At 35.3% G+C, this 6208-nt stretch overlaps 1 long non-coding RNA gene across 1 annotated transcript in view; it reads left to right on the top strand.

Annotated features, from left to right (window-relative positions):
- Nucleotides 1–3217, top strand: part of LOC108540073 (uncharacterized) — a 19311-nt gene extending 16094 nt beyond the window's left edge. Inside the window, exon 3 of the long non-coding RNA XR_001888578.1 lies at nucleotides 3134–3217. This is a non-coding gene — a long non-coding RNA (uncharacterized LOC108540073). The remainder of the gene's footprint in view (nucleotides 1–3133) is intronic.
- The last annotated feature ends 2991 nt before the right edge of the window (nucleotides 3218–6208 follow it).

The following is a 6208-nucleotide window of genomic DNA, read 5'->3' as shown; positions in this document are numbered from 1 at the left end:
AAAAAAAAAAAAAAAAAAGTGTTCAACTATATTTCTTGTAACAAAAATATTTTTTTATCATTTTATCATTTTTTGAACTGTTAACTCTGGTCCATAACTTTTCCTCTGGTCAATGAGATCAATGAGAATTACAGTCATTAGGTAGAAAGAATTAATTGAATAGCATTTCTGGAAGTAAATCAGAATCAGCCAGGTGGACTAACGAATAATAAACTGCTTTTCCAACTGGAAAAGGCAGAACAAAATTGAGAAGAGGAAATTGAAATCAGATTATCAAGGAGGTTATTGTAATAGAGCGCTGAGTTCATCTTACCTAAGTTTAACTCCCTAAGCTCAAGTAATTTGCGTTCTGTTCAAGAAAGTAGGAGATGAAATTACCAAGGTTTAACTAACAGAAATATATATAAAATCAGTACCTAGGCAAACAGAACTACTTAGTAGTATAGGATATTGCTATGGACTGAATTGTGTCTCTCCAAAAGAATTCATATGTTGAAATCCTAACCCTCATTGTGATGGCCTTTGGGAGGTAGTTAGGTTTTGATGAGGTCATGAGCATGGAGCCCTTATTATGGGATTATGGTGTCTTCCTCTTGTATGAAGAGATGCCAGAAAGCTTGAGGTCTCTCTCTCTCTGCCATGTGAGAGCACAGTGGGAAGGCAGCCATTTATATGTCAGAAAGAGAGCCCTTACCAGAAACCAACTATGCTGGTACCTTGACCTTGGACTTCTACCCTTCAAAACTGTGAGAAAATAAATTTCTGTTGTCGAAACCAAAATGATCTAGGTGTTTTAGTTTACTAAAAGACTGAGTGACTTGTATTATAGTGTAAAGCTGCTGTCAAGAAGTGAAATGTTGAGTTATGCTGCAGTAACAACAGTGTAGATTCCACTACCAGTACAATCACAACAACAACATGATAACGTCCCTTTACTCTGGTGAGCCACTTCTTGAATGTTATACTAAATTCAGGCTAACGCATTTTAAGGGGAAATGTGTAAGAAAGCAATACCCGAAAAGGACAGCCAATGTTATAAGAGGGGCTTAAACTAAAGCATAATGTAGTGGAGACTGGGAATCGGGTATACTATGTTGCATAATGCCAGGGTGGCACCATTTGCACTGTAGCCTGAGCAACTTTACACGGCAGCCCTGCTAGAAATCCAGAGAGGTGACTTCTAGTTCTGATTTTCCCCTAAATATAATAATTGTGTAGCTTTAGGCAACAGAAGGTGGGAGACTACACAATCTCCAAGGTCCTTTCTAGTCTACATACTACATTTCTATAAATGTGCTGCTGCATGAAGTAGTGAGATTCTGAATTCAAGCTGGATTAACTACCTGTCAGGAATATTGTGGAGAACTTCCCCACAGTGGGTTATAAATTGGACTATGTAACCTCTAAAGTCTCTTCTCATTCTAAGAATCTGTAATTTTGAATCCAGAGCCTAAGACCACCATCTAAGAACATCACCCTGCCATTTCTAGCATTGTGTTTCAGGATCTGTGCAGTACAACTAGGTTGGAGAATTTACCCAAAGTTTAATGTCCTAGTGGGTTATAACAATGATTAACAAGACATTAAAAAAAAATAAAACTTTACTTTTGTCTATCACACATTCCAACAGCGAAAAGTATATATATATATATGTGCATATATATATACATATATATACACACACACACATATATATATACATGCACGTATTCTAGCTCTGAATAAGGTGCAGAGAAAATACATTGCTGGTACTAGAGTTAAATCAAAATGTTACTGAAGGGCAATGTGGTTTTATATATCAAAACCTTAAAATTGCCTATAACTGTAACCTAGTAATTTTCTTCTAAAATGTATCCACAGGAACTAAGCATTTGTGGATAAAATGTGTATAACATGGAACTTCACTGTAGTACTATTTATAATGCCGATAAATTAAAACAACCTAAATCGGCCTGGTGCAGTGGCTCACGCCTGTAATCTCAGCACTTTGGCACGCGGAGGCAGGCGGATCACAAGCTCACGAGATAAAGATCATCCCGGCCAACGTGGTGAAACCCCATCTCTACTAAAATACAAAATTGCTGGACATGGTGGTGCGTGCCTGTACCAGCTACTCCAGAGGCTGAAGGAGGAGAATCGCTTGAACCCCAGAAGCAGAAGTTGCAGTGATCCCAGATCACACCACTGCACTCCAGCCTGGCGACAGAGTGAGACTCCATCTAAAACATAAAAAATAAAAAAATTTTAAAAAAAAGCCTAAATCTCCAACAATAAAAGAGTGCATAAAGTATGGTGAAGAAATATTATGCAGCTGTGAAAACATGTTTGCCTGTGCCATGGAAAATCTTTATGATATATTCTTAAATGAAAATACCAGGATAGAAATCTACCTAGACTATGATTCCATTTTTTGTTAAACTGTAATATATGTTCATGTGCACATACAACATACGCATAGAAAAAAATATGTAAAGAAGTAAACCAAGGCTTTTACAGTTATCACATGATGAATAGTGAGATTATCTTTTTTTAAAATTTTAATTTTAATTTTATTTATTTGTATCTTAAGTTCTGGGATACAGGTGCTGAACGTGCAGGTTTGCTACATAGGTTTACATGTGCCATGGTGGTTTGCTGCACCTATCAACCCATCAGCTAGGTTTTAAGCCCCGCATGCATTAGGTGTTTTCCTAATGCTCTCCCTCCCCTTTCCCCAAACCCCCCAACAGGCCCAGTGTGTGATGTCCCCTCCCTGTGTCCATGTGTTCTCATTGTCCACCTCCCACTTATGAGTGAGAACATGGAGTGTTTGGTTTTCTGTTCCTGTGTTAGTTTGCTGAGGATGATGGTTTCCAGCTTCATCCATGTCCCTACAAAGGACATGAACTCATTATGTTTTAAAATATTCCTGCTTACAATTTTAAAATTATTTTAGAATGTACCAACTTGCAGTTAGCAACTCATAAAACATACATGGAAAATCATGATTTGAGGGTATGTTGTCACAGATTAACAATTGAAATGTAGAAGAAATTGCTACTTGAAAGTTGCTGCTTTTAGTATTTGTGATGTCAGGATATCGTACCTCATCATCATGGTCTTCCAATTTAACAAATAATTTTCTTTTCCAAAGAAAGAAGATGTGTGAGGACCATGAAGGGACAATTATTTTGCCTCAGTTTTCAAGTCATCTGATCTTGTATCTTGCCCTCAGGTAAGTGATTAGACATAGTTGTAGACACTGATACTTCTCTTCTTGAATACTTTTAGCAATAAAAACTATACATTAATCCTTTGAGGAAAAACAATGAGGAAAATTGTCGTAACCATTTTTAAGCCCAATTTTCTTAATCCCTGTATTTCAGGTATACAGAGTTCAACCTTAATCAGCTCTCTGTTGGAAAAATGATATTTGTTATTTTCCTTACCCTTTTGTTATATTTCAAACTCTCTTTCTGACAATATAAACTCTTCCCTCGGGAGTTAAGAAATTATATTTCTAGCAACCCAAATCCTATGATTCTGAGTCTATGGCTAATTTATAATTTGGCTTAGTAGTGAATAATTTAAAATAGCAACATTTAATGTCAATATTCAGTATATTGAATCCTATATGAATTGACTAATACATTTTGAATTGACTGGCTCATTGATTAGCATCTACTTTGTAAGCCCAGGCACTGTTATGTTTATGTAGGTTATTGTATTTAAGTTAAATAAGATGAGAGTTTCTGTTTCCCATTTAGCAAATTTCTGGAAGAACCAGTAGCATTCCAGACATATGCCAATTTGATATTCTCTTTCTGTGGTTAACTAAAATACATACACACTTTTGGCAGTACAATCCTTGGTATTTACAGAAATGAAACAAGATAATTATGTAGACTAAATGTTAGCAGATTCTTATTTCCCCAGTGCCTACTAAGGATGTTTTACTCAATCTCTGCTTCTAGTAACCAAATTTCTCAGAATAACACTACAACACTTGGAAATGAAGGTACAGATCCCAAGCCGTTATAGATCCCCAAGTTGTGAAGGAATTCTGACTAAGTTACACATTTGTTTCATTCTTGATCCAAAACTAATGGACACTTAATTGGACCTCAAAATCCAAATCTATTTAAATTGAAATATTGACCCTTACTGGTAAATGTATTCTGAGTAGACATCTGAATATGATAATTTGGAACAAATAAAAATGTCTCTTCAGCTCTGCTTCATTGAATCAACTTGTGAAATTAGAAAATATTAACAACTAATGGGTAAACAAGCAAAATCCATATGAAATGTAAATTGTGTAAGTTATTTCTATTTATATTGAAAAGATATGCAGGACCAATCTTAGTGCATGATAATAGACCTTACAAAATTTTAAATCGGGAACCTTTATATTTAGAAGTATTATTAGAAGAAATGGGCAGGGATATTTGCCTTGTGTGTTCAAGAGGAGCAAGGATGAAGATGCCAGTCATAATCATAGCTGGTGGGATCTGGGTCTCAGATTATGGAAGGCTCAGAAGCACAAATCCAATATAGAAGATAATGGAGACTCCAACAACTCAGTCTCTCCCAAAAGTCTTGTTATATAGCTCATTTGCCATAAAGAACCAGCATTTTTTTTTGACAGAATCTATGGTATATTCATGGATAATAGAACATGCATAAGGAAATAAGACTCTTCCAGACTATAATAATCAACAACTGAGAAGAGGTTTTCTTCTCTGTCTAGAGGAGGAAGAGGAAAAAAAGGGAAATCACTGATAAGGGAGGACGTAATATCTTCTAGTCAAAAAATCACAATGTGCTGCATATGCCTAACTGCACAATGGAATAAGGTACAAACAAGTACAATGAGCTAGGATTCAGATTTTAGTCTAGATTTTAATGTTTATAAGCGGTAAGACCATGAACAAATTGCTTGACCTCCCTGGACTTAAGTATCTCTAAAATAGAGGCTTTGGCCTAAACCATGTGGTCACAAACTCAGATACATGAAAAATCCAGGCAGGCTATGTAAATCAGATTATTTAAATGTGTCAATTGAGAGAAAAGCAATTGTCCAAGCAGGAGGTTATGGCAGCTGACTTTCTGCATTAGAATCATGGAAACTGCAGGGAGTGGTAGGAATTGAGGTAAACTGAAGAGCCCCAGCTGGATTTAATGATGGCAGCCACTACTGAGCTCCAACAATCAATGCTTTTTGAGAATATAGGTCTCATTCTGCCAAACCTTCTGATTCTTCAAGACAGTGTAATATATATTCTGTGAATGAATGGGTAAGCAAACAAACTAAATCTGGGTCTGAAGGTCGTTTATAAAGAATCTGCATAAAAGTAAAGCATAATTATTGGGAGGTAATTAACATAAAATTTTTAAATATTAAATTGACAAAGATTTTATATATTCAAAGTACAGAGCACAATGAATTGATGTACATAAACATTGTGTAATAATTACCAAAATCAAATGAACACATCCATCACCACCTGCCTGAGTCAGTTTATTGTTGCCTTTTAATAGAATACCTGAAACCAGGCAATTTATTTTTTTAAAAAAAGAATTTATTTGTTACTGTTATGGAGGCTGAGAAGTCCAAGGTTGAGGGGCTGCATCTGGTGAGAAACTTCTTGCTGTTGAGGACTTTGTACAAAATCTCAAGTTGATACACTGTATCACATAATGAGAGGGCCAAGCATATTAACATGCTTGTTCAAGTCTCTATTCCTCTTTTTATAAAGCCACAGGTCCCTCTCCCATGATAACCCATTAATCCATTAACTCATTAATCCATTAATGAATTAATGGGCTAACCAATTAATGAGAGCAGAGCCCTTAGGATCCAATCATGTCTTCAACACCCTACTTTTCAAAACTGACACAATGAGGATTATGTTTCCAATAAATGAAATCTGGAGGACACATTCAAATCATATCACCACTGATGCTATATCTTTTATACCTAGAAATTGTTTATCTTACAACTTAAAGTTTGTATCCTTTTAATCATTCAAATCCATTCAATTACAAAGAAATTATAAAATCTACTCCTGAATGACTTTTGAGTAAATAATGAAATTAAGCCAAAATTAAAAAAAAAAAAAATTGAAACTAATGAGAACAAAGATACAACATACTAGAATCTCTGGGACAAAAGTAAGTCCGTGTTAAGAGCAAAATTTATAGCATGAAATTCCCACCTAAAAAAATT

The sequence above is a fragment of the Rhinopithecus bieti genome, unplaced genomic scaffold, assembly GCF_001698545.2.
Source record: "Rhinopithecus bieti isolate Rb0 unplaced genomic scaffold, ASM169854v2 scaffold_19122, whole genome shotgun sequence".
NCBI classification, from domain to species: Eukaryota; Metazoa; Chordata; class Mammalia; order Primates; family Cercopithecidae; genus Rhinopithecus; species Rhinopithecus bieti.
The sequence above is the reverse complement of the archived record's forward strand: the minus strand, read 5'-3'. Positions and strand labels throughout refer to the sequence as shown.